At 62.9% G+C, this 27,407-nt stretch overlaps 1 non-coding gene and 6 pseudogenes across 1 annotated transcript; all 7 read right to left on the reverse strand.

Moving 5' to 3' along the window:
• Positions 1 to 1,186: 1,186 nt before the first annotated feature.
• Positions 1,187 to 1,305, reverse strand: LOC142867789 (uncharacterized; annotated as a pseudogene).
• A 3,798-nt stretch (positions 1,306 to 5,103) lies between these two features.
• On the reverse strand, positions 5,104 to 5,222 carry LOC142867791 (uncharacterized; annotated as a pseudogene).
• Positions 5,223 to 9,021: 3,799 nt separating this feature from the next.
• Positions 9,022 to 9,140, reverse strand: LOC142867792 (uncharacterized; annotated as a pseudogene).
• Positions 9,141 to 12,937: 3,797 nt separating this feature from the next.
• LOC142867836 (5S ribosomal RNA) lies at positions 12,938 to 13,056 on the reverse strand. Its single transcript, XR_012917168.1, has one exon. It is a non-coding gene; the product is annotated as a 5S ribosomal RNA (ribosomal RNA).
• Positions 13,057 to 16,842: 3,786 nt separating this feature from the next.
• LOC142867810 (uncharacterized) lies at positions 16,843 to 16,961 on the reverse strand (annotated as a pseudogene).
• Positions 16,962 to 20,750: 3,789 nt separating this feature from the next.
• Positions 20,751 to 20,869, reverse strand: LOC142867793 (uncharacterized; annotated as a pseudogene).
• Positions 20,870 to 24,665: 3,796 nt separating this feature from the next.
• Positions 24,666 to 24,784, reverse strand: LOC142867794 (uncharacterized; annotated as a pseudogene).
• Between the last annotated feature and the right edge of the window lie 2,623 nt (positions 24,785 to 27,407).

Below are 27,407 nucleotides of genomic sequence, written 5' to 3' on the forward strand. Positions count from 1 at the left end.
AATTGGTACGAACGGATGGACGCCTAAGTGGACAGAGAGGAATCACCTTCATCGGGTGGGTGTCGGGCGGGTGGGGGGAGGGGAGGGGCATACACATCCATTAGGCATGGGGTGGGTGCGCACCGACTGGGGGATGGGCGCACTTGAAGCTCTGACCCGAGGGGGGAGGCTTGGAGAGGGCAAGGCACCCGACCTTAACATTGGTACCCCCACAATACGCTGCAACAACATGAGAGGTATATGAATAAGAACACAGGGGGGGCCGGGCGCGGTGGCTCACGCCTGTAATCCTAGCTCTCTGGGAGGCCGAGGCGGGCGGATTGCTCCAGGTCAGGAGTTCGAAACCAGCCTGAGCAAGAGCGAGACCCCCGTCTCTACTAAAAATAGAAAGAAATTAATTGGCCAACTAATATATATAGAAAAACACAGCCGGGCGTGGTGGTGCATGCCTGTAGTCCCAACTACTCGGGAGGCTGAGGCAGCAGGATTGCTTGAGCCCGGAGATTGAGGTTGCCGTGAGCTAGGCTGACGCCATGGCACTCACTCTAGCCTGGGCAGCAAAACGAGACTCTGTCTCAAAAAAAAAAAAAAAAAAAAAAAAAGAACACAGGGGGGAGGGGGGCACGGGCAACACATGTCACCTGAATACTTGTACTCCCATCATCTGCTTGAAAAGAGAGAGAAAAGAAAATGCAATCATAGAGGTAAGAGACACTTTTTAAAAATCATGAATCCGAAGAGAAAAGTAAAAGGAGGCCTGTGGAGCAGGTCTGGGTGTGACTCCGGATCCCCCAACATCAGGTGCCACCACCAAAGATTCCTGCGTGTAGCCCATAGAACCCCAAAAGCAACGGGACGAGTTCTGGTCACATACTCCCTCAAAATGACATCCTGGCCTTCTTCTGGAACTCCCTCCCCTCTCAGACTCTCAAGGTTTCCTCCAGCGTGTCGGTTCCCACAGAGCAGACCTTTGGTCTGAGACCTGACAGTCCAGATGCCACGCATGCTGCCGCGTGGCGGCGGTGTCGCGGCTTGGGACAAGAGGAGGCCCCACGGTGCGGGCTGGGGCGCCAGGCACCGCGGGCGGGCGCTGAGGGTGGGGGTGACCCCCACCCCGGGCCGCCGCCGCGCTCCCAGAAAGGGGACAGAACAAGAGGCAAAAAAAAAAAAAAAAAAAAAAAGCAGCAGCCTGTGGCACCCGGTACTCCCAGGCGGTCTCCCATCCAAGTACTAACCAGGCCCGACCCCGCTTAGCTTCCGAGACCAGACGAGATCGGGGGCGTTCAGGGTGGTGTGGCCCTAGACGGCGGTGGCGGAGGGCGCCCCTGCCCCGCTCAAGAAGCCGAGCCTCTCTGGGCTTCCCCGCCGCCGCCTCCCGCCCCAGGCCCCGCGCCGGGCCGGGCCGGTTGAGTTCGCCGGCCAGGTCCCGCGGGCTCCCAGGGACGGGGGTGATGGGCGGGGCGGGGCGGGGCGGGGCGGGGCGGGGGGCTGTCTCTCTATACACACACACACACACTCACACTCACTCACACTCACACAAGATGCGCCTCCACGGCTGGACTCGCCAAGGTGGAGCCCTCCCAGCCCCCCTCGTCTCCTCGCCCGGCCTCCTTCACCTACCCGCTGCCCACCCCCAGCGCGTCGCTGCCTGCCGCTGACTGCGCACGCGCGGGACGCTCGTCCTTTGACCCCAGCCAGGGGCCGCCCTCCCCCACAACCCCTTTCAGCTGCGCCCCCCCCCCTCGCCCTGTGGGTGGGCTGCCGCCTATTCCCCCGGGCCAGGGCTGGGGCACAGCCAGTGTATGGGGCGTCTCTCTCTGGGGATGTGTCCCATGGGTGGGGTGGGGTGGCCTGGTTTGGGGGGCGCTGAAGAAATCAGTCCCCTCCATCTCCTACCTCTGGAAAACGCCCAAGCCCGTGGAGAACTGCCGGCACCGCTTCGTGGGGGCCGGGACCCTCCTCCGTGTCCTCCTGTGGCCCAGTCCAAGGGGCCTGGGCCTGGCCGGGGCTGCATTGGACCCCGACCACCCTGGCGTGTGGACTCGCTAAAAATCGGCCATTAGATATTGGATTCCAGCTTCCTGGAGGTCATTTCACTAATGAGTGCACCGGAAAGAGTTTCCTAATCCATCTGTGAGGGTGGCAACTGAAAGAGAATTTTAAAGCTGACAGAATAGGCGAGGGAAGGCATAGGAGATTTCCACACCCAGCAAGGAAGACTTTCCCGAAATGGAAGAAAGAAACGAGCAAACAGAGACACCGGTAGCCCGCCCGGAAAAGAGTCTGCCCCTTAGAGAAAGCACCCTGACCGGGTTCACCCGTGGGTGGGTGGCGAGCTAGCGGCATTCAGAAGAGCGAGGCCCGCAGTCTGTGCGGAAGACACCTGCGCTCGGGTGTGTGTGGCGGCGCGATTCACAAGCAGCTCCAGATGTTAAACCAAGGAGAAGCCAGGGAGTTCCCAACGCCCCAGGTGTCCTCAGCCCACGACTGGCTGCTGTGGGAATGGGAAGCCCGGCTCCTTGTCTCAGAGCGGGGTTCCCAGGAGGATCAGGCTGAAGCTGGGACTTGGCCTCAAAGTGTCCCCTCGCATGGCCACCCCCTTCCCCTTCCTGCTCCTCTACTCCTGGTGCCCCTCCATCCAGGGGCCAGACCTTAAAGAGTCACCGCAAGAGAATCCTGGTCCCAAAGGAGCCTTCTGGGGGACCGGTGCTGAGAGAGGTTGTGGGCATGGCCCGCTGGGGCTCTGCCCGACCCAGGGCTGAGAGATGCCACCTCCCAGCTCTGGGTCCCTGCAGGAAGTGTTGGCAAGCACAGGGCCGGTCCTCCAAAGGCCCAGGTGCAGGGAGCCCAGGCCAAGCAGCCTGTGGAAGAAGCCACTTGCCGTGCCACCCCGGGAACAGGACTGCAGGCCCCGGCCCTTCCCACCTCCTCCTCCTCCTCCTCCTCCTCCTCCCCCCCGCCCCCCCCCCCACAGGGCACAGGGCTCAGAGACACCTCAGACTCTTGCTACCCAAAGTGCAAAGGGCATCAGTTGCTCCTCCAACCCCCCAGCCCAGCAGACCACGTTGTCCAGCCAGCCCCCGGGCCTCCCTGGGGTGCCCAGCACAAAAGTGCAGACACCCACCGGACCCTCAGTCTCAGTTTTCGGAGGTTTTTGCCACTCTAAGGACCCGCAGGCCAGCTGGGCCTTCGGGCAGGACAGAGAGCCCCGGAATCCGACTTGGAGAGCTGCGTGTACGTCCCCATCAGGAGGCGGTCCCCACCTCCGCGGCTCTCCCCTTGCGGGGAGCGGCAGCCCAGCCGGCAGCCGCAGGGCCTCAGGGAAGACACCAGGCTGGGCCCCCGCGGCACAGCGGGGGCACGTCCCCCGCACTCACGCGACTTAGGGACGGCTGCTGGAGACTGCTGCGGCCACCCTGCTGCCGGGTTTCTGGAGGGCTTCCTGGAAGCAGCGTCCACACCAAGCCCTTGGAAGGCCCAGGCGACGGAGGAGCCGGTCAGGCAGGGGCCGAGGACGGTGAGAGGCCGGGCGGGAAGGAGCATGTCAGGCAGGGGCAGAGGACGGTGACAGGCCGGGCGGGGAGGAGCCGGTCAGGCGGGGGCCCAGGACAGTGACGGGCCTGGCCGGGGAGGAGCGCGTCAGGCAGGGGCAGAGGAGACGGGCTGGGTAAGGGTTAGGGTGACAGTTAGGGCACAATTCACAATCGCAAAGACGTGGAAGCGACCCGAGTGCCCATCCATCCAGGAGTGCATTAATAAAATGTGGCGCGTGGACACCACGGAGTGCCATTCGGCTGTGAGGAGCAGCGGTGAGAGGGCGCCTCTCGTGTTCTCCTGGCCAGAGCTGGAACCCGTTCCAGTAAGCCAGGTATCCCAAGAATGGACACACGAGCACCACGTGAGCGCGCTCACCAGCAAATTGGTACGAACGGATGGACGCCTAAGTGGACAGAGAGGAATCACCTTCATCGGGTGGGTGTCGGGCGGGTGGGGGGAGGGGAGGGGCATACACATCCATTAGGCATGGGGTGGGTGCGCACCGACTGGGGGATGGGCGCACTTGAAGCTCTGACCCGAGGGGGGAGGCTTGGAGAGGGCAAGGCACCCGACCTTAACATTGGTACCCCCACAATACGCTGCAACAACATGAGAGGTATATGAATAAGAACACAGGGGGGGCCGGGCGCGGTGGCTCACGCCTGTAATCCTAGCTCTCTGGGAGGCCGAGGCGGGCGGATTGCTCCAGGTCAGGAGTTCGAAACCAGCCTGAGCAAGAGCGAGACCCCCGTCTCTACTAAAAATAGAAAGAAATTAATTGGCCAACTAATATATATAGAAAAACACAGCCGGGCGTGGTGGTGCATGCCTGTAGTCCCAACTACTCGGGAGGCTGAGGCAGCAGGATTGCTTGAGCCCGGAGATTGAGGTTGCCGTGAGCTAGGCTGACGCCATGGCACTCACTCTAGCCTGGGCAGCAAAACGAGACTCTGTCTCAAAAAAAAAAAAAAAAAAAAAAAAAGAACACAGGGGGGAGGGGGGCACGGGCAACACATGTCACCTGAATACTTGTACTCCCATCATCTGCTTGAAAAGAGAGAGAAAAGAAAATGCAATCATAGAGGTAAGAGACACTTTTTAAAAATCATGAATCCGAAGAGAAAAGTAAAAGGAGGCCTGTGGAGCAGGTCTGGGTGTGACTCCGGATCCCCCAACATCAGGTGCCACCACCAAAGATTCCTGCGTGTAGCCCATAGAACCCCAAAAGCAACGGGACGAGTTCTGGTCACATACTCCCTCAAAATGACATCCTGGCCTTCTTCTGGAACTCCCTCCCCTCTCAGACTCTCAAGGTTTCCTCCAGCGTGTCGGTTCCCACAGAGCAGACCTTTGGTCTGAGACCTGACAGTCCAGATGCCACGCATGCTGCCGCGTGGCGGCGGTGTCGCGGCTTGGGACAAGAGGAGGCCCCACGGTGCGGGCTGGGGCGCCAGGCACCGCGGGCGGGCGCTGAGGGTGGGGGTGACCCCCACCCCGGGCCGCCGCCGCGCTCCCAGAAAGGGGACAGAACAAGAGGCAAAAAAAAAAAAAAAAAAAAAAAGCAGCAGCCTGTGGCACCCGGTACTCCCAGGCGGTCTCCCATCCAAGTACTAACCAGGCCCGACCCCGCTTAGCTTCCGAGACCAGACGAGATCGGGGGCGTTCAGGGTGGTGTGGCCCTAGACGGCGGTGGCGGAGGGCGCCCCTGCCCCGCTCAAGAAGCCGAGCCTCTCTGGGCTTCCCCGCCGCCGCCTCCCGCCCCAGGCCCCGCGCCGGGCCGGGCCGGTTGAGTTCGCCGGCCGGGTCCCGCGGGCTCCCAGGGACGGGGGTGATGGGCGGGGCGGGGCGGGGCGGGGCGGGGCGGGGGGCTGTCTCTCTATACACACACACACACACTCACACTCACTCACACTCACACAAGATGCGCCTCCACGGCTGGACTCGCCAAGGTGGAGCCCTCCCAGCCCCCCTCGTCTCCTCGCCCGGCCTCCTTCACCTACCCGCTGCCCACCCCCAGCGCGTCGCTGCCTGCCGCTGACTGCGCACGCGCGGGACGCTCGTCCTTTGACCCCAGCCAGGGGCCGCCCTCCCCCACAACCCCTTTCAGCTGCGCCCCCCCCCCTCGCCCTGTGGGTGGGCTGCCGCCTATTCCCCCGGGCCAGGGCTGGGGCACAGCCAGTGTATGGGGCGTCTCTCTCTGGGGATGTGTCCCATGGGTGGGGTGGGGTGGCCTGGTTTGGGGGGCGCTGAAGAAATCAGTCCCCTCCATCTCCTACCTCTGGAAAACGCCCAAGCCCGTGGAGAACTGCCGGCACCGCTTCGTGGGGGCCGGGACCCTCCTCCGTGTCCTCCTGTGGCCCAGTCCAAGGGGCCTGGGCCTGGCCGGGGCTGCATTGGACCCCGACCACCCTGGCGTGTGGACTCGCTAAAAATCGGCCATTAGATATTGGATTCCAGCTTCCTGGAGGTCATTTCACTAATGAGTGCACCGGAAAGAGTTTCCTAATCCATCTGTGAGGGTGGCAACTGAAAGAGAATTTTAAAGCTGACAGAATAGGCGAGGGAAGGCATAGGAGATTTCCACACCCAGCAAGGAAGACTTTCCCGAAATGGAAGAAAGAAACGAGCAAACAGAGACACCGGTAGCCCGCCCGGAAAAGAGTCTGCCCCTTAGAGAAAGCACCCTGACCGGGTTCACCCGTGGGTGGGTGGCGAGCTAGCGGCATTCAGAAGAGCGAGGCCCGCAGTCTGTGCGGAAGACACCTGCGCTCGGGTGTGTGTGGCGGCGCGATTCACAAGCAGCTCCAGATGTTAAACCAAGGAGAAGCCAGGGAGTTCCCAACGCCCCAGGTGTCCTCAGCCCACGACTGGCTGCTGTGGGAATGGGAAGCCCGGCTCCTTGTCTCAGAGCGGGGTTCCCAGGAGGATCAGGCTGAAGCTGGGACTTGGCCTCAAAGTGTCCCCTCGCATGGCCACCCCCTTCCCCTTCCTGCTCCTCTACTCCTGGTGCCCCTCCATCCAGGGGCCAGACCTTAAAGAGTCACCGCAAGAGAATCCTGGTCCCAAAGGAGCCTTCTGGGGGACCGGTGCTGAGAGAGGTTGTGGGCATGGCCCGCTGGGGCTCTGCCCGACCCAGGGCTGAGAGATGCCACCTCCCAGCTCTGGGTCCCTGCAGGAAGTGTTGGCAAGCACAGGGCCGGTCCTCCAAAGGCCCAGGTGCAGGGAGCCCAGGCCAAGCAGCCTGTGGAAGAAGCCACTTGCCGTGCCACCCCGGGAACAGGACTGCAGGCCCCGGCCCTTCCCACCTCCTCCTCCTCCTCCTCCTCCTCCTCCCCCCCGCCCCCCCCCCACAGGGCACAGGGCTCAGAGACACCTCAGACTCTTGCTACCCAAAGTGCAAAGGGCATCAGTTGCTCCTCCAACCCCCCAGCCCAGCAGACCACGTTGTCCAGCCAGCCCCCGGGCCTCCCTGGGGTGCCCAGCACAAAAGTGCAGACACCCACCGGACCCTCAGTCTCAGTTTTCGGAGGTTTTTGCCACTCTAAGGACCAGCAGGCCAGCTGGGCCTTCGGGCAGGACAGAGAGCCCCGGAATCCGACTTGGAGAGCTGCGTGTACGTCCCCATCAGGAGGCGGTCCCCACCTCCGCGGCTCTCCCCTTGCGGGGAGCGGCAGCCCAGCCGGCAGCCGCAGGGCCTCAGGGAAGACACCAGGCTGGGCCCCCGCGGCACAGCGGGGGCACGTCCCCCGCACTCACGCGACTTAGGGACGGCTGCTGGAGACTGCTGCGGCCACCCTGCTGCCGGGTTTCTGGAGGGCTTCCTGGAAGCAGCGTCCACACCAAGCCCTTGGAAGGCCCAGGCGACGGAGGAGCCGGTCAGGCAGGGGCCGAGGACGGTGAGAGGCCGGGCGGGAAGGAGCATGTCAGGCAGGGGCAGAGGACGGTGACAGGCCGGGCGGGGAGGAGCCGGTCAGGCGGGGGCCCAGGACAGTGACGGGCCTGGCCGGGGAGGAGCGCGTCAGGCAGGGGCAGAGGAGACGGGCTGGGTAAGGGTTAGGGTGACAGTTAGGGCACAATTCACAATCGCAAAGACGTGGAAGCGACCCGAGTGCCCATCCATCCAGGAGTGCATTAATAAAATGTGGCGCGTGGACACCACGGAGTGCCATTCGGCTGTGAGGAGCAGCGGTGAGAGGGCGCCTCTCGTGTTCTCCTGGCCAGAGCTGGAACCCGTTCCAGTAAGCCAGGTATCCCAAGAATGGACACACGAGCACCACGTGAGCGCGCTCACCAGCAAATTGGTACGAACGGATGGACGCCTAAGTGGACAGAGAGGAATCACCTTCATCGGGTGGGTGTCGGGCGGGTGGGGGGAGGGGAGGGGCATACACATCCATTAGGCATGGGGTGGGTGCGCACCGACTGGGGGATGGGCGCACTTGAAGCTCTGACCCGAGGGGGGAGGCTTGGAGAGGGCAAGGCACCCGACCTTAACATTGGTACCCCCACAATACGCTGCAACAACATGAGAGGTATATGAATAAGAACACAGGGGGGGCCGGGCGCGGTGGCTCACGCCTGTAATCCTAGCTCTCTGGGAGGCCGAGGCGGGCGGATTGCTCCAGGTCAGGAGTTCGAAACCAGCCTGAGCAAGAGCGAGACCCCCGTCTCTACTAAAAATAGAAAGAAATTAATTGGCCAACTAATATATATAGAAAAACACAGCCGGGCGTGGTGGTGCATGCCTGTAGTCCCAACTACTCGGGAGGCTGAGGCAGCAGGATTGCTTGAGCCCGGAGATTGAGGTTGCCGTGAGCTAGGCTGACGCCATGGCACTCACTCTAGCCTGGGCAGCAAAACGAGACTCTGTCTCAAAAAAAAAAAAAAAAAAAAAAAAAAAGAACACAGGGGGGAGGGGGGCACGGGCAACACATGTCACCTGAATACTTGTACTCCCATCATCTGCTTGAAAAGAGAGAGAAAAGAAAATGCAATCATAGAGGTAAGAGACACTTTTTAAAAATCATGAATCCGAAGAGAAAAGTAAAAGGAGGCCTGTGGAGCAGGTCTGGGTGTGACTCCGGATCCCCCAACATCAGGTGCCACCACCAAAGATTCCTGCGTGTAGCCCATAGAACCCCAAAAGCAACGGGACGAGTTCTGGTCACATACTCCCTCAAAATGACATCCTGGCCTTCTTCTGGAACTCCCTCCCCTCTCAGACTCTCAAGGTTTCCTCCAGCGTGTCGGTTCCCACAGAGCAGACCTTTGGTCTGAGACCTGACAGTCCAGATGCCACGCATGCTGCCGCGTGGCGGCGGTGTCGCGGCTTGGGACAAGAGGAGGCCCCACGGTGCGGGCTGGGGCGCCAGGCACCGCGGGCGGGCGCTGAGGGTGGGGGTGACCCCCACCCCGGGCCGCCGCCGCGCTCCCAGAAAGGGGACAGAACAAGAGGCAAAAAAAAAAAAAAAAAAAAAAAGCAGCAGCCTGTGGCACCCGGTACTCCCAGGCGGTCTCCCATCCAAGTACTAACCAGGCCCGACCCCGCTTAGCTTCCGAGACCAGACGAGATCGGGGGCGTTCAGGGTGGTGTGGCCCTAGACGGCGGTGGCGGAGGGCGCCCCTGCCCCGCTCAAGAAGCCGAGCCTCTCTGGGCTTCCCCGCCGCCGCCTCCCGCCCCAGGCCCCGCGCCGGGCCGGGCCGGTTGAGTTCGCCGGCCGGGTCCCGCGGGCTCCCAGGGACGGGGGTGATGGGCGGGGCGGGGCGGGGCGGGGCGGGGCGGGGGGCTGTCTCTCTATACACACACACACACACTCACACTCACTCACACTCACACAAGATGCGCCTCCACGGCTGGACTCGCCAAGGTGGAGCCCTCCCAGCCCCCCTCGTCTCCTCGCCCGGCCTCCTTCACCTACCCGCTGCCCACCCCCAGCGCGTCGCTGCCTGCCGCTGACTGCGCACGCGCGGGACGCTCGTCCTTTGACCCCAGCCAGGGGCCGCCCTCCCCCACAACCCCTTTCAGCTGCGCCCCCCCCCTCGCCCTGTGGGTGGGCTGCCGCCTATTCCCCCGGGCCAGGGCTGGGGCACAGCCAGTGTATGGGGCGTCTCTCTCTGGGGATGTGTCCCATGGGTGGGGTGGGGTGGCCTGGTTTGGGGGGCGCTGAAGAAATCAGTCCCCTCCATCTCCTACCTCTGGAAAACGCCCAAGCCCGTGGAGAACTGCCGGCACCGCTTCGTGGGGGCCGGGACCCTCCTCCGTGTCCTCCTGTGGCCCAGTCCAAGGGGCCTGGGCCTGGCCGGGGCTGCATTGGACCCCGACCACCCTGGCGTGTGGACTCGCTAAAAATCGGCCATTAGATATTGGATTCCAGCTTCCTGGAGGTCATTTCACTAATGAGTGCACCGGAAAGAGTTTCCTAATCCATCTGTGAGGGTGGCAACTGAAAGAGAATTTTAAAGCTGACAGAATAGGCGAGGGAAGGCATAGGAGATTTCCACACCCAGCAAGGAAGACTTTCCCGAAATGGAAGAAAGAAACGAGCAAACAGAGACACCGGTAGCCCGCCCGGAAAAGAGTCTGCCCCTTAGAGAAAGCACCCTGACCGGGTTCACCCGTGGGTGGGTGGCGAGCTAGCGGCATTCAGAAGAGCGAGGCCCGCAGTCTGTGCGGAAGACACCTGCGCTCGGGTGTGTGTGGCGGCGCGATTCACAAGCAGCTCCAGATGTTAAACCAAGGAGAAGCCAGGGAGTTCCCAACGCCCCAGGTGTCCTCAGCCCACGACTGGCTGCTGTGGGAATGGGAAGCCCGGCTCCTTGTCTCAGAGCGGGGTTCCCAGGAGGATCAGGCTGAAGCTGGGACTTGGCCTCAAAGTGTCCCCTCGCATGGCCACCCCCTTCCCCTTCCTGCTCCTCTACTCCTGGTGCCCCTCCATCCAGGGGCCAGACCTTAAAGAGTCACCGCAAGAGAATCCTGGTCCCAAAGGAGCCTTCTGGGGGACCGGTGCTGAGAGAGGTTGTGGGCATGGCCCGCTGGGGCTCTGCCCGACCCAGGGCTGAGAGATGCCACCTCCCAGCTCTGGGTCCCTGCAGGAAGTGTTGGCAAGCACAGGGCCGGTCCTCCAAAGGCCCAGGTGCAGGGAGCCCAGGCCAAGCAGCCTGTGGAAGAAGCCACTTGCCGTGCCACCCCGGGAACAGGACTGCAGGCCCCGGCCCTTCCCACCTCCTCCTCCTCCTCCTCCTCCTCCTCCCCCCGCCCCCCCCCCACAGGGCACAGGGCTCAGAGACACCTCAGACTCTTGCTACCCAAAGTGCAAAGGGCATCAGTTGCTCCTCCAACCCCCCAGCCCAGCAGACCACGTTGTCCAGCCAGCCCCCGGGCCTCCCTGGGGTGCCCAGCACAAAAGTGCAGACACCCACCGGACCCTCAGTCTCAGTTTTCGGAGGTTTTTGCCACTCTAAGGACCAGCAGGCCAGCTGGGCCTTCGGGCAGGACAGAGAGCCCCGGAATCCGACTTGGAGAGCTGCGTGTACGTCCCCATCAGGAGGCGGTCCCCACCTCCGCGGCTCTCCCCTTGCGGGGAGCGGCAGCCCAGCCGGCAGCCGCAGGGCCTCAGGGAAGACACCAGGCTGGGCCCCCGCGGCACAGCGGGGGCACGTCCCCCGCACTCACGCGACTTAGGGACGGCTGCTGGAGACTGCTGCGGCCACCCTGCTGCCGGGTTTCTGGAGGGCTTCCTGGAAGCAGCGTCCACACCAAGCCCTTGGAAGGCCCAGGCGACGGAGGAGCCGGTCAGGCAGGGGCCGAGGACGGTGAGAGGCCGGGCGGGAAGGAGCATGTCAGGCAGGGGCAGAGGACGGTGACAGGCCGGGCGGGGAGGAGCCGGTCAGGCGGGGGCCCAGGACAGTGACGGGCCTGGCCGGGGAGGAGCGCGTCAGGCAGGGGCAGAGGAGACGGGCTGGGTAAGGGTTAGGGTGACAGTTAGGGCACAATTCACAATCGCAAAGACGTGGAAGCGACCCGAGTGCCCATCCATCCAGGAGTGCATTAATAAAATGTGGCGCGTGGACACCACGGAGTGCCATTCGGCTGTGAGGAGCAGCGGTGAGAGGGCGCCTCTCGTGTTCTCCTGGCCAGAGCTGGAACCCGTTCCAGTAAGCCAGGTATCCCAAGAATGGACACACGAGCACCACGTGAGCGCGCTCACCAGCAAATTGGTACGAACGGATGGACGCCTAAGTGGACAGAGAGGAATCACCTTCATCGGGTGGGTGTCGGGCGGGTGGGGGGAGGGGAGGGGCATACACATCCATTAGGCATGGGGTGGGTGCGCACCGACTGGGGGATGGGCGCACTTGAAGCTCTGACCCGAGGGGGGAGGCTTGGAGAGGGCAAGGCACCCGACCTTAACATTGGTACCCCCACAATACGCTGCAACAACATGAGAGGTATATGAATAAGAACACAGGGGGGGCCGGGCGCGGTGGCTCACGCCTGTAATCCTAGCTCTCTGGGAGGCCGAGGCGGGCGGATTGCTCCAGGTCAGGAGTTCGAAACCAGCCTGAGCAAGAGCGAGACCCCCGTCTCTACTAAAAATAGAAAGAAATTAATTGGCCAACTAATATATATAGAAAAACACAGCCGGGCGTGGTGGTGCATGCCTGTAGTCCCAACTACTCGGGAGGCTGAGGCAGCAGGATTGCTTGAGCCCGGAGATTGAGGTTGCCGTGAGCTAGGCTGACGCCATGGCACTCACTCTAGCCTGGGCAGCAAAACGAGACTCTGTCTCAAAAAAAAAAAAAAAAAAAAAAAAAAGAACACAGGGGGGAGGGGGGCACGGGCAACACATGTCACCTGAATACTTGTACTCCCATCATCTGCTTGAAAAGAGAGAGAAAAGAAAATGCAATCATAGAGGTAAGAGACACTTTTTAAAAATCATGAATCCGAAGAGAAAAGTAAAAGGAGGCCTGTGGAGCAGGTCTGGGTGTGACTCCGGATCCCCCAACATCAGGTGCCACCACCAAAGATTCCTGCGTGTAGCCCATAGAACCCCAAAAGCAACGGGACGAGTTCTGGTCACATACTCCCTCAAAATGACATCCTGGCCTTCTTCTGGAACTCCCTCCCCTCTCAGACTCTCAAGGTTTCCTCCAGCGTGTCGGTTCCCACAGAGCAGACCTTTGGTCTGAGACCTGACAGTCCAGATGCCACGCATGCTGCCGCGTGGCGGCGGTGTCGCGGCTTGGGACAAGAGGAGGCCCCACGGTGCGGGCTGGGGCGCCAGGCACCGCGGGCGGGCGCTGAGGGTGGGGGTGACCCCCACCCCGGGCCGCCGCCGCGCTCCCAGAAAGGGGACAGAACAAGAGGCAAAAAAAAAAAAAAAAAAAAAAAAGCAGCAGCCTGTGGCACCCGGTATTCCCAGGCGGTCTCCCATCCAAGTACTAACCAGGCCCGACCCCGCTTAGCTTCCGAGACCAGACGAGATCGGGGGCGTTCAGGGTGGTGTGGCCCTAGACGGCGGCGGCGGAGGGCGCCCCTGCCCCGCTCAAGAAGCCGAGCCTCTCTGGGCTTCCCCGCCGCCGCCTCCCGCCCCAGGCCCCGCGCCGGGCCGGGCCGGTTGAGTTCGCCGGCCGGGTCCCGCGGGCTCCCAGGGACGGGGGTGATGGGCGGGGCGGGGCGGGGCGGGGGGCTGTCTCTCTATACACACACACACACACTCACACTCACTCACACTCACACAAGATGCGCCTCCACGGCTGGACTCGCCAAGGTGGAGCCCTCCCAGCCCCCCTCGTCTCCTTGCCCGGCCTCCTTCACCTACCCGCTGCCCACCCCCAGCGCGTCGCTGCCTGCCGCTGACTGCGCACGCGCGGGACGCTCGCCCTTTGACCCCAGCCAGGGGCCGCCCTCCCCCACAACCCCTTTCAGCTGCGCCCCCCCCCTCGCCCTGTGGGTGGGCTGCCGCCTATTCCCCCGGGCCAGGGCTGGGGCACAGCCAGTGTATGGGGCGTCTCTCTCTGGGGATGTGTCCCATGGGTGGGGTGGGGTGGCCTGGTTTGGGGGGCGCTGAAGAAATCAGTCCCCTCCATCTCCTACCTCTGGAAAACGCCCAAGCCCGTGGAGAACTGCCGGCACCGCTTCGTGGGGGCCGGGACCCTCCTCCGTGTCCTCCTGTGGCCCAGTCCAAGGGGCCTGGGCCTGGCCGGGGCTGCATTGGACCCCGACCACCCTGGCGTGTGGACTCGCTAAAAATCGGCCATTAGATATTGGATTCCAGCTTCCTGGAGGTCATTTCACTAATGAGTGCACCGGAAAGAGTTTCCTAATCCATCTGTGAGGGTGGCAACTGAAAGAGAATTTTAAAGCTGACAGAATAGGCGAGGGAAGGCATAGGAGATTTCCACACCCAGCAAGGAAGACTTTCCCGAAATGGAAGAAAGAAACGAGCAAACAGAGACACCGGTAGCCCGCCCGGAAAAGAGTCTGCCCCTTAGAGAAAGCACCCTGACCGGGTTCACCCGTGGGTGGGTGGCGAGCTAGCGGCATTCAGAAGAGCGAGGCCCGCAGTCTGTGCGGAAGACACCTGCGCTCGGGTGTGTGTGGCGGCGCGATTCACAAGCAGCTCCAGATGTTAAACCAAGGAGAAGCCAGGGAGTTCCCAACGCCCCAGGTGTCCTCAGCCCACGACTGGCTGCTGTGGGAATGGGAAGCCCGGCTCCTTGTCTCAGAGCGGGGTTCCCAGGAGGATCAGGCTGAAGCTGGGACTTGGCCTCAAAGTGTCCCCTCGCATGGCCACCCCCTTCCCCTTCCTGCTCCTCTACTCCTGGTGCCCCTCCATCCAGGGGCCAGACCTTAAAGAGTCACCGCAAGAGAATCCTGGTCCCAAAGGAGCCTTCTGGGGGACCGGTGCTGAGAGAGGTTGTGGGCATGGCCCGCTGGGGCTCTGCCCGACCCAGGGCTGAGAGATGCCACCTCCCAGCTCTGGGTCCCTGCAGGAAGTGTTGGCAAGCACAGGGCCGGTCCTCCAAAGGCCCAGGTGCAGGGAGCCCAGGCCAAGCAGCCTGTGGAAGAAGCCACTTGCCGTGCCACCCCGGGAACAGGACTGCAGGCCCCGGCCCTTCCCACCTCCTCCTCCTCCTCCTCCTCCTCCTCCCCCCCGCCCCCCCCCACAGGGCACAGGGCTCAGAGACACCTCAGACTCTTGCTACCCAAAGTGCAAAGGGCATCAGTTGCTCCTCCAACCCCCCAGCCCAGCAGACCACGTTGTCCAGCCAGCCCCCGGGCCTCCCTGGGGTGCCCAGCACAAAAGTGCAGACACCCACCGGACCCTCAGTCTCAGTTTTCGGAGGTTTTTGCCACTCTAAGGACCCGCAGGCCAGCTGGGCCTTCGGGCAGGACAGAGAGCCCCGGAATCCGACTTGGAGAGCTGCGTGTACGTCCCCATCAGGAGGCGGTCCCCACCTCCGCGGCTCTCCCCTTGCGGGGAGCGGCAGCCCAGCCGGCAGCCGCAGGGCCTCAGGGAAGACACCAGGCTGGGCCCCCGCGGCACAGCGGGGGCACGTCCCCCGCACTCACGCGACTTAGGGACGGCTGCTGGAGACTGCTGCGGCCACCCTGCTGCCGGGTTTCTGGAGGGCTTCCTGGAAGCAGCGTCCACACCAAGCCCTTGGAAGGCCCAGGCGACGGAGGAGCCGGTCAGGCAGGGGCCGAGGACGGTGAGAGGCCGGGCGGGAAGGAGCATGTCAGGCAGGGGCAGAGGACGGTGACAGGCCGGGCGGGGAGGAGCCGGTCAGGCGGGGGCCCAGGACAGTGACGGGCCTGGCCGGGGAGGAGCGCGTCAGGCAGGGGCAGAGGAGACGGGCTGGGTAAGGGTTAGGGTGACAGTTAGGGCACAATTCACAATCGCAAAGACGTGGAAGCGACCCGAGTGCCCATCCATCCAGGAGTGCATTAATAAAATGTGGCGCGTGGACACCACGGAGTGCCATTCGGCTGTGAGGAGCAGCGGTGAGAGGGCGCCTCTCGTGTTCTCCTGGCCAGAGCTGGAACCCGTTCCAGTAAGCCAGGTATCCCAAGAATGGACACACGAGCACCACGTGAGCGCGCTCACCAGCAAATTGGTACGAACGGATGGACGCCTAAGTGGACAGAGAGGAATCACCTTCATCGGGTGGGTGTCGGGCGGGTGGGGGGAGGGGAGGGGCATACACATCCATTAGGCATGGGGTGGGTGCGCACCGACTGGGGGATGGGCGCACTTGAAGCTCTGACCCGAGGGGGGAGGCTTGGAGAGGGCAAGGCACCCGACCTTAACATTGGTACCCCCACAATACGCTGCAACAACATGAGAGGTATATGAATAAGAACACAGGGGGGGCCGGGCGCGGTGGCTCACGCCTGTAATCCTAGCTCTCTGGGAGGCCGAGGCGGGCGGATTGCTCCAGGTCAGGAGTTCGAAACCAGCCTGAGCAAGAGCGAGACCCCCGTCTCTACTAAAAATAGAAAGAAATTAATTGGCCAACTAATATATATAGAAAAACACAGCCGGGCGTGGTGGTGCATGCCTGTAGTCCCAACTACTCGGGAGGCTGAGGCAGCAGGATTGCTTGAGCCCGGAGATTGAGGTTGCCGTGAGCTAGGCTGACGCCATGGCACTCACTCTAGCCTGGGCAGCAAAACGAGACTCTGTCTCAAAAAAAAAAAAAAAAAAAAAAAAAAGAACACAGGGGGGAGGGGGGCACGGGCAACACATGTCACCTGAATACTTGTACTCCCATCATCTGCTTGAAAAGAGAGAGAAAAGAAAATGCAATCATAGAGGTAAGAGACACTTTTTAAAAATCATGAATCCGAAGAGAAAAGTAAAAGGAGGCCTGTGGAGCAGGTCTGGGTGTGACTCCGGATCCCCCAACATCAGGTGCCACCACCAAAGATTCCTGCGTGTAGCCCATAGAACCCCAAAAGCAACGGGACGAGTTCTGGTCACATACTCCCTCAAAATGACATCCTGGCCTTCTTCTGGAACTCCCTCCCCTCTCAGACTCTCAAGGTTTCCTCCAGCGTGTCGGTTCCCACAGAGCAGACCTTTGGTCTGAGACCTGACAGTCCAGATGCCACGCATGCTGCCGCGTGGCGGCGGTGTCGCGGCTTGGGACAAGAGGAGGCCCCACGGTGCGGGCTGGGGCGCCAGGCACCGCGGGCGGGCGCTGAGGGTGGGGGTGACCCCCACCCCGGGCCGCCGCCGCGCTCCCAGAAAGGGGACAGAACAAGAGGCAAAAAAAAAAAAAAAAAAAAAAAGCAGCAGCCTGTGGCACCCGGTACTCCCAGGCGGTCTCCCATCCAAGTACTAACCAGGCCCGACCCCGCTTAGCTTCCGAGACCAGACGAGATCGGGGGCGTTCAGGGTGGTGTGGACCTAGACGGCGGTGGCGGAGGGCGCCCCTGCCCCGCTCAAGAAGCCGAGCCTCTCTGGGCTTCCCCGCCGCCGCCTCCCGCCCCAGGCCCCGCGCCGGGCCGGGCCGGTTGAGTTCGCCGGCCAGGTCCCGCGGGCTCCCAGGGACGGGGGTGATGGGCGGGGCGGGGCGGGGCGGGGCGGGGCGGGGGGCTGTCTCTCTATACACACACACACACACTCACACTCACTCACACTCACACAAGATGCGCCTCCACGGCTGGACTCGCCAAGGTGGAGCCCTCCCAGCCCCCCTCGTCTCCTCGCCCGGCCTCCTTCACCTACCCGCTGCCCACCCCCAGCGCGTCGCTGCCTGCCGCTGACTGCGCACGCGCGGGACGCTCGTCCTTTGACCCCAGCCAGGGGCCGCCCTCCCCCACAACCCCTTTCAGCTGCGCCCCCCCCCCTCGCCCTGTGGGTGGGCTGCCGCCTATTCCCCCGGGCCAGGGCTGGGGCACAGCCAGTGTATGGGGCGTCTCTCTCTGGGGATGTGTCCCATGGGTGGGGTGGGGTGGCCTGGTTTGGGGGGCGCTGAAGAAATCAGTCCCCTCCATCTCCTACCTCTGGAAAACGCCCAAGCCCGTGGAGAACTGCCGGCACCGCTTCGTGGGGGCCGGGACCCTCCTCCGTGTCCTCCTGTGGCCCAGTCCAAGGGGCCTGGGCCTGGCCGGGGCTGCATTGGACCCCGACCACCCTGGCGTGTGGACTCGCTAAAAATCGGCCATTAGATATTGGATTCCAGCTTCCTGGAGGTCATTTCACTAATGAGTGCACCGGAAAGAGTTTCCTAATCCATCTGTGAGGGTGGCAACTGAAAGAGAATTTTAAAGCTGACAGAATAGGCGAGGGAAGGCATAGGAGATTTCCACACCCAGCAAGGAAGACTTTCCCGAAATGGAAGAAAGAAACGAGCAAACAGAGACACCGGTAGCCCGCCCGGAAAAGAGTCTGCCCCTTAGAGAAAGCACCCTGACCGGGTTCACCCGTGGGTGGGTGGCGAGCTAGCGGCATTCAGAAGAGCGAGGCCCGCAGTCTGTGCGGAAGACACCTGCGCTCGGGTGTGTGTGGCGGCGCGATTCACAAGCAGCTCCAGATGTTAAACCAAGGAGAAGCCAGGGAGTTCCCAACGCCCCAGGTGTCCTCAGCCCACGACTGGCTGCTGTGGGAATGGGAAGCCCGGCTCCTTGTCTCAGAGCGGGGTTCCCAGGAGGATCAGGCTGAAGCTGGGACTTGGCCTCAAAGTGTCCCCTCGCATGGCCACCCCCTTCCCCTTCCTGCTCCTCTACTCCTGGTGCCCCTCCATCCAGGGGCCAGACCTTAAAGAGTCACCGCAAGAGAATCCTGGTCCCAAAGGAGCCTTCTGGGGGACCGGTGCTGAGAGAGGTTGTGGGCATGGCCCGCTGGGGCTCTGCCCGACCCAGGGCTGAGAGATGCCACCTCCCAGCTCTGGGTCCCTGCAGGAAGTGTTGGCAAGCACAGGGCCGGTCCTCCAAAGGCCCAGGTGCAGGGAGCCCAGGCCAAGCAGCCTGTGGAAGAAGCCACTTGCCGTGCCACCCCGGGAACAGGACTGCAGGCCCCGGCCCTTCCCACCTCCTCCTCCTCCTCCTCCTCCTCCTCCCCCCGCCCCCCCCCCACAGGGCACAGGGCTCAGAGACACCTCAGACTCTTGCTACCCAAAGTGCAAAGGGCATCAGTTGCTCCTCCAACCCCCCAGCCCAGCAGACCACGTTGTCCAGCCAGCCCCCGGGCCTCCCTGGGGTGCCCAGCACAAAAGTGCAGACACCCACCGGACCCTCAGTCTCAGTTTTCGGAGGTTTTTGCCACTCTAAGGACCAGCAGGCCAGCTGGGCCTTCGGGCAGGACAGAGAGCCCCGGAATCCGACTTGGAGAGCTGCGTGTACGTCCCCATCAGGAGGCGGTCCCCACCTCCGCGGCTCTCCCCTTGCGGGGAGCGGCAGCCCAGCCGGCAGCCGCAGGGCCTCAGGGAAGACACCAGGCTGGGCCCCCGCGGCACAGCGGGGGCACGTCCCCCGCACTCACGCGACTTAGGGACGGCTGCTGGAGACTGCTGCGGCCACCCTGCTGCCGGGTTTCTGGAGGGCTTCCTGGAAGCAGCGTCCACACCAAGCCCTTGGAAGGCCCAGGCGACGGAGGAGCCGGTCAGGCAGGGGCCGAGGACGGTGAGAGGCCGGGCGGGAAGGAGCATGTCAGGCAGGGGCAGAGGACGGTGACAGGCCGGGCGGGGAGGAGCCGGTCAGGCGGGGGCCCAGGACAGTGACGGGCCTGGCCGGGGAGGAGCGCGTCAGGCAGGGGCAGAGGAGACGGGCTGGGTAAGGGTTAGGGTGACAGTTAGGGCACAATTCACAATCGCAAAGACGTGGAAGCGACCCGAGTGCCCATCCATCCAGGAGTGCATTAATAAAATGTGGCGCGTGGACACCACGGAGTGCCATTCGGCTGTGAGGAGCAGCGGTGAGAGGGCGCCTCTCGTGTTCTCCTGGCCAGAGCTGGAACCCGTTCCAGTAAGCCAGGTATCCCAAGAATGGACACACGAGCACCACGTGAGCGCGCTCACCAGCAAATTGGTACGAACGGATGGACGCCTAAGTGGACAGAGAGGAATCACCTTCATCGGGTGGGTGTCGGGCGGGTGGGGGGAGGGGAGGGGCATACACATCCATTAGGCATGGGGTGGGTGCGCACCGACTGGGGGATGGGCGCACTTGAAGCTCTGACCCGAGGGGGGAGGCTTGGAGAGGGCAAGGCACCCGACCTTAACATTGGTACCCCCACAATACGCTGCAACAACATGAGAGGTATATGAATAAGAACACAGGGGGGGCCGGGCGCGGTGGCTCACGCCTGTAATCCTAGCTCTCTGGGAGGCCGAGGCGGGCGGATTGCTCCAGGTCAGGAGTTCGAAACCAGCCTGAGCAAGAGCGAGACCCCCGTCTCTACTAAAAATAGAAAGAAATTAATTGGCCAACTAATATATATAGAAAAACACAGCCGGGCGTGGTGGTGCATGCCTGTAGTCCCAACTACTCGGGAGGCTGAGGCAGCAGGATTGCTTGAGCCCGGAGATTGAGGTTGCCGTGAGCTAGGCTGACGCCATGGCACTCACTCTAGCCTGGGCAGCAAAACGAGACTCTGTCTCAAAAAAAAAAAAAAAAAAAAAAAAAGAACACAGGGGGGAGGGGGGCACGGGCAACACATGTCACCTGAATACTTGTACTCCCATCATCTGCTTGAAAAGAGAGAGAAAAGAAAATGCAATCATAGAGGTAAGAGACACTTTTTAAAAATCATGAATCCGAAGAGAAAAGTAAAAGGAGGCCTGTGGAGCAGGTCTGGGTGTGACTCCGGATCCCCCAACATCAGGTGCCACCACCAAAGATTCCTGCGTGTAGCCCATAGAACCCCAAAAGCAACGGGACGAGTTCTGGTCACATACTCCCTCAAAATGACATCCTGGCCTTCTTCTGGAACTCCCTCCCCTCTCAGACTCTCAAGGTTTCCTCCAGCGTGTCGGTTCCCACAGAGCAGACCTTTGGTCTGAGACCTGACAGTCCAGATGCCACGCATGCTGCCGCGTGGCGGCGGTGTCGCGGCTTGGGACAAGAGGAGGCCCCACGGTGCGGGCTGGGGCGCCAGGCACCGCGGGCGGGCGCTGAGGGTGGGGGTGACCCCCACCCCGGGCCGCCGCCGCGCTCCCAGAAAGGGGACAGAACAAGAGGCAAAAAAAAAAAAAAAAGCAGCAGCCTGTGGCACCCGGTACTCCCAGGCGGTCTCCCATCCAAGTACTAACCAGGCCCGACCCCGCTTAGCTTCCGAGACCAGACGAGATCGGGGGCGTTCAGGGTGGTGTGGCCCTAGACGGCGGTGGCGGAGGGCGCCCCTGCCCCGCTCAAGAAGCCGAGCCTCTCTGGGCTTCCCCGCCGCCGCCTCCCGCCCCAGGCCCCGCGCCGGGCCGGGCCGGTTGAGTTCGCCGGCCGGGTCCCGCGGGCTCCCAGGGACGGGGGTGATGGGCGGGGCGGGGCGGGGCGGGGCGGGGCGGGGGGCTGTCTCTCTATACACAAACACACACACTCACACTCACTCACACTCACACAAGATGCGCCTCCACGGCTGGACTCGCCAAGGTGGAGCCCTCCCAGCCCCCCTCGTCTCCTCGCCCGGCCTCCTTCACCTACCCGCTGCCCACCCCCAGCGCGTCGCTGCCTGCCGCTGACTGCGCACGCGCGGGACGCTCGTCCTTTGACCCCAGCCAGGGGCCGCCCTCCCCCACAACCCCTTTCAGCTGCGCCCCCCCCCTCGCCCTGTGGGTGGGCTGCCGCCTATTCCCCCGGGCCAGGGCTGGGGCACAGCCAGTGTATGGGGCGTCTCTCTCTGGGGATGTGTCCCATGGGTGGGGTGGGGTGGCCTGGTTTGGGGGGCGCTGAAGAAATCAGTCCCCTCCATCTCCTACCTCTGGAAAACGCCCAAGCCCGTGGAGAACTGCCGGCACCGCTTCGTGGGGGCCGGGACCCTCCTCCGTGTCCTCCTGTGGCCCAGTCCAAGGGGCCTGGGCCTGGCCGGGGCTGCATTGGACCCCGACCACCCTGGCGTGTGGACTCGCTAAAAATCGGCCATTAGATATTGGATTCCAGCTTCCTGGAGGTCATTTCACTAATGAGTGCACCGGAAAGAGTTTCCTAATCCATCTGTGAGGGTGGCAACTGAAAGAGAATTTTAAAGCTGACAGAATAGGCGAGGGAAGGCATAGGAGATTTCCACACCCAGCAAGGAAGACTTTCCCGAAATGGAAGAAAGAAACGAGCAAACAGAGACACCGGTAGCCCGCCCGGAAAAGAGTCTGCCCCTTAGAGAAAGCACCCTGACCGGGTTCACCCGTGGGTGGGTGGCGAGCTAGCGGCATTCAGAAGAGCGAGGCCCGCAGTCTGTGCGGAAGACACCTGCGCTCGGGTGTGTGTGGCGGCGCGATTCACAAGCAGCTCCAGATGTTAAACCAAGGAGAAGCCAGGGAGTTCCCAACGCCCCAGGTGTCCTCAGCCCACGACTGGCTGCTGTGGGAATGGGAAGCCCGGCTCCTTGTCTCAGAGCGGGGTTCCCAGGAGGATCAGGCTGAAGCTGGGACTTGGCCTCAAAGTGTCCCCTCGCATGGCCACCCCCTTCCCCTTCCTGCTCCTCTACTCCTGGTGCCCCTCCATCCAGGGGCCAGACCTTAAAGAGTCACCGCAAGAGAATCCTGGTCCCAAAGGAGCCTTCTGGGGGACCGGTGCTGAGAGAGGTTGTGGGCATGGCCCGCTGGGGCTCTGCCCGACCCAGGGCTGAGAGATGCCACCTCCCAGCTCTGGGTCCCTGCAGGAAGTGTTGGCAAGCACAGGGCCGGTCCTCCAAAGGCCCAGGTGCAGGGAGCCCAGGCCAAGCAGCCTGTGGAAGAAGCCACTTGCCGTGCCACCCCGGGAACAGGACTGCAGGCCCCGGCCCTTCCCACCTCCTCCTCCTCCTCCTCCTCCTCCTCCCCCCCGCCCCCCCCCCACAGGGCACAGGGCTCAGAGACACCTCAGACTCTTGCTACCCAAAGTGCAAAGGGCATCAGTTGCTCCTCCAACCCCCCAGCCCAGCAGACCACGTTGTCCAGCCAGCCCCCGGGCCTCCCTGGGGTGCCCAGCACAAAAGTGCAGACACCCACCGGACCCTCAGTCTCAGTTTTCGGAGGTTTTTGCCACTCTAAGGACCAGCAGGCCAGCTGGGCCTTCGGGCAGGACAGAGAGCCCCGGAATCCGACTTGGAGAGCTGCGTGTACGTCCCCATCAGGAGGCGGTCCCCACCTCCGCGGCTCTCCCCTTGCGGGGAGCGGCAGCCCAGCCGGCAGCCGCAGGGCCTCAGGGAAGACACCAGGCTGGGCCCCCGCGGCACAGCGGGGGCACGTCCCCCGCACTCACGCGACTTAGGGACGGCTGCTGGAGACTGCTGCGGCCACCCTGCTGCCGGGTTTCTGGAGGGCTTCCTGGAAGCAGCGTCCACACCAAGCCCTTGGAAGGCCCAGGCGACGGAGGAGCCGGTCAGGCAGGGGCCGAGGACGGTGAGAGGCCGGGCGGGAAGGAGCATGTCAGGCAGGGGCAGAGGACGGTGACAGGCCGGGCGGGGAGGAGCCGGTCAGGCGGGGGCCCAGGACAGTGACGGGCCTGGCCGGGGAGGAGCGCGTCAGGCAGGGGCAGAGGAGACGGGCTGGGTAAGGGTTAGGGTGACAGTTAGGGCACAATTCACAATCGCAAAGACGTGGAAGCGACCCGAGTGCCCATCCATCCAGGAGTGCATTAATAAAATGTGGCGCGTGGACACCACGGAGTGCCATTCGGCTGTGAGGAGCAGCGGTGAGAGGGCGCCTCTCGTGTTCTCCTGGCCAGAGCTGGAACCCGTTCCAGTAAGCCAGGTATCCCAAGAATGGACACACGAGCACCACGTGAGCGCGCTCACCAGCAAATTGGTACGAACGGATGGACGCCTAAGTGGACAGAGAGGAATCACCTTCATCGGGTGGGTGTCGGGCGGGTGGGGGGAGGGGAGGGGCATACACATCCATTAGGCATGGGGTGGGTGCGCACCGACTGGGGGATGGGCGCACTTGAAGCTCTGACCCGAGGGGGGAGGCTTGGAGAGGGCAAGGCACCCGACCTTAACATTGGTACCCCCACAATACGCTGCAACAACATGAGAGGTATATGAATAAGAACACAGGGGGGGCCGGGCGCGGTGGCTCACGCCTGTAATCCTAGCTCTCTGGGAGGCCGAGGCGGGCGGATTGCTCCAGGTCAGGAGTTCGAAACCAGCCTGAGCAAGAGCGAGACCCCCGTCTCTACTAAAAATAGAAAGAAATTAATTGGCCAACTAATATATATAGAAAAACACAGCCGGGCGTGGTGGTGCATGCCTGTAGTCCCAACTACTCGGGAGGCTGAGGCAGCAGGATTGCTTGAGCCCGGAGATTGAGGTTGCCGTGAGCTAGGCTGACGCCATGGCACTCACTCTAGCCTGGGCAGCAAAACGAGACTCTGTCTCAAAAAAAAAAAAAAAAAAAAAAAAAGAACACAGGGGGGAGGGGGGCACGGGCAACACATGTCACCTGAATACTTGTACTCCCATCATCTGCTTGAAAAGAGAGAGAAAAGAAAATGCAATCATAGAGGTAAGAGACACTTTTTAAAAATCATGAATCCGAAGAGAAAAGTAAAAGGAGGCCTGTGGAGCAGGTCTGGGTGTGACTCCGGATCCCCCAACATCAGGTGCCACCACCAAAGATTCCTGCGTGTAGCCCATAGAACCCCAAAAGCAACGGGACGAGTTCTGGTCACATACTCCCTCAAAATGACATCCTGGCCTTCTTCTGGAACTCCCTCCCCTCTCAGACTCTCAAGGTTTCCTCCAGCGTGTCGGTTCCCACAGAGCAGACCTTTGGTCTGAGACCTGACAGTCCAGATGCCACGCATGCTGCCGCGTGGCGGCGGTGTCGCGGCTTGGGACAAGAGGAGGCCCCACGGTGCGGGCTGGGGCGCCAGGCACCGCGGGCGGGCGCTGAGGGTGGGGGTGACCCCCACCCCGGGCCGCCGCCGCGCTCCCAGAAAGGGGACAGAACAAGAGGCAAAAAAAAAAAAAAAAAAAAAAAGCAGCAGCCTGTGGCACCCGGTACTCCCAGGCGGTCTCCCATCCAAGTACTAACCAGGCCCGACCCCGCTTAGCTTCCGAGACCAGACGAGATCGGGGGCGTTCAGGGTGGTGTGGCCCTAGACGGCGGTGGCGGAGGGCGCCCCTGCCCCGCTCAAGAAGCCGAGCCTCTCTGGGCTTCCCCGCCGCCGCCTCCCGCCCCAGGCCCCGCGCCGGGCCGGGCCGGTTGAGTTCGCCGGCCAGGTCCCGCGGGCTCCCAGGGACGGGGGTGATGGGCGGGGCGGGGCGGGGCGGGGCGGGGCGGGGGGCTGTCTCTCTATACACACACACACACACTCACACTCACTCACACTCACACAAGATGCGCCTCCACGGCTGGACTCGCCAAGGTGGAGCCCTCCCAGCCCCCCTCGTCTCCTCGCCCGGCCTCCTTCACCTACCCGCTGCCCACCCCCAGCGCGTCGCTGCCTGCCGCTGACTGCGCACGCGCGGGACGCTCGTCCTTTGACCCCAGCCAGGGGCCGCCCTCCCCCACAACCCCTTTCAGCTGCGCCCCCCCCCCTCGCCCTGTGGGTGGGCTGCCGCCTATTCCCCCGGGCCAGGGCTGGGGCACAGCCAGTGTATGGGGCGTCTCTCTCTGGGGATGTGTCCCATGGGTGGGGTGGGGTGGCCTGGTTTGGGGGGCGCTGAAGAAATCAGTCCCCTCCATCTCCTACCTCTGGAAAACGCCCAAGCCCGTGGAGAACTGCCGGCACCGCTTCGTGGGGGCCGGGACCCTCCTCCGTGTCCTCCTGTGGCCCAGTCCAAGGGGCCTGGGCCTGGCCGGGGCTGCATTGGACCCCGACCACCCTGGCGTGTGGACTCGCTAAAAATCGGCCATTAGATATTGGATTCCAGCTTCCTGGAGGTCATTTCACTAATGAGTGCACCGGAAAGAGTTTCCTAATCCATCTGTGAGGGTGGCAACTGAAAGAGAATTTTAAAGCTGACAGAATAGGCGAGGGAAGGCATAGGAGATTTCCACACCCAGCAAGGAAGACTTTCCCGAAATGGAAGAAAGAAACGAGCAAACAGAGACACCGGTAGCCCGCCCGGAAAAGAGTCTGCCCCTTAGAGAAAGCACCCTGACCGGGTTCACCCGTGGGTGGGTGGCGAGCTAGCGGCATTCAGAAGAGCGAGGCCCGCAGTCTGTGCGGAAGACACCTGCGCTCGGGTGTGTGTGGCGGCGCGATTCACAAGCAGCTCCAGATGTTAAACCAAGGAGAAGCCAGGGAGTTCCCAACGCCCCAGGTGTCCTCAGCCCACGACTGGCTGCTGTGGGAATGGGAAGCCCGGCTCCTTGTCTCAGAGCGGGGTTCCCAGGAGGATCAGGCTGAAGCTGGGACTTGGCCTCAAAGTGTCCCCTCGCATGGCCACCCCCTTCCCCTTCCTGCTCCTCTACTCCTGGTGCCCCTCCATCCAGGGGCCAGACCTTAAAGAGTCACCGCAAGAGAATCCTGGTCCCAAAGGAGCCTTCTGGGGGACCGGTGCTGAGAGAGGTTGTGGGCATGGCCCGCTGGGGCTCTGCCCGACCCAGGGCTGAGAGATGCCACCTCCCAGCTCTGGGTCCCTGCAGGAAGTGTTGGCAAGCACAGGGCCGGTCCTCCAAAGGCCCAGGTGCAGGGAGCCCAGGCCAAGCAGCCTGTGGAAGAAGCCACTTGCCGTGCCACCCCGGGAACAGGACTGCAGGCCCCGGCCCTTCCCACCTCCTCCTCCTCCTCCTCCTCCTCCTCCCCCCCGCCCCCCCCCACAGGGCACAGGGCTCAGAGACACCTCAGACTCTTGCTACCCAAAGTGCAAAGGGCATCAGTTGCTCCTCCAACCCCCCAGCCCAGCAGACCACGTTGTCCAGCCAGCCCCCGGGCCTCCCTGGGGTGCCCAGCACAAAAGTGCAGACACCCACCGGACCCTCAGTCTCAGTTTTCGGAGGTTTTTGCCACTCTAAGGACCCGCAGGCCAGCTGGGCCTTCGGGCAGGACAGAGAGCCCCGGAATCCGACTTGGAGAGCTGCGTGTACGTCCCCATCAGGAGGCGGTCCCCACCTCCGCGGCTCTCCCCTTGCGGGGAGCGGCAGCCCAGCCGGCAGCCGCAGGGCCTCAGGGAAGACACCAGGCTGGGCCCCCGCGGCACAGCGGGGGCACGTCCCCCGCACTCACGCGACTTAGGGACGGCTGCTGGAGACTGCTGCGGCCACCCTGCTGCCGGGTTTCTGGAGGGCTTCCTGGAAGCAGCGTCCACACCAAGCCCTTGGAAGGCCCAGGCGACGGAGGAGCCGGTCAGGCAGGGGCCGAGGACGGTGAGAGGCCGGGCGGGAAGGAGCATGTCAGGCAGGGGCAGAGGACGGTGACAGGCCGGGCGGGGAGGAGCCGGTCAGGCGGGGGCCCAGGACAGTGACGGGCCTGGCCGGGGAGGAGCGCGTCAGGCAGGGGCAGAGGAGACGGGCTGGGTAAGGGTTAGGGTGACAGTTAGGGCACAATTCACAATCGCAAAGACGTGGAAGCGACCCGAGTGCCCATCCATCCAGGAGTGCATTAATAAAATGTGGCGCGTGGACACCACGGAGTGCCATTCGGCTGTGAGGAGCAGCGGTGAGAGGGCGCCTCTCGTGTTCTCCTGGCCAGAGCTGGAACCCGTTCCAGTAAGCCAGGTATCCCAAGAATGGACACACGAGCACCACGTGAGCGCGCTCACCAGCAAATTGGTACGAAC

This window comes from Microcebus murinus, unplaced genomic scaffold (assembly GCF_040939455.1).
Source record: "Microcebus murinus isolate Inina unplaced genomic scaffold, M.murinus_Inina_mat1.0 scaf020_hap2_Mmur4.0, whole genome shotgun sequence".
NCBI lineage: Eukaryota > Metazoa > Chordata > Mammalia > Primates > Cheirogaleidae > Microcebus > Microcebus murinus.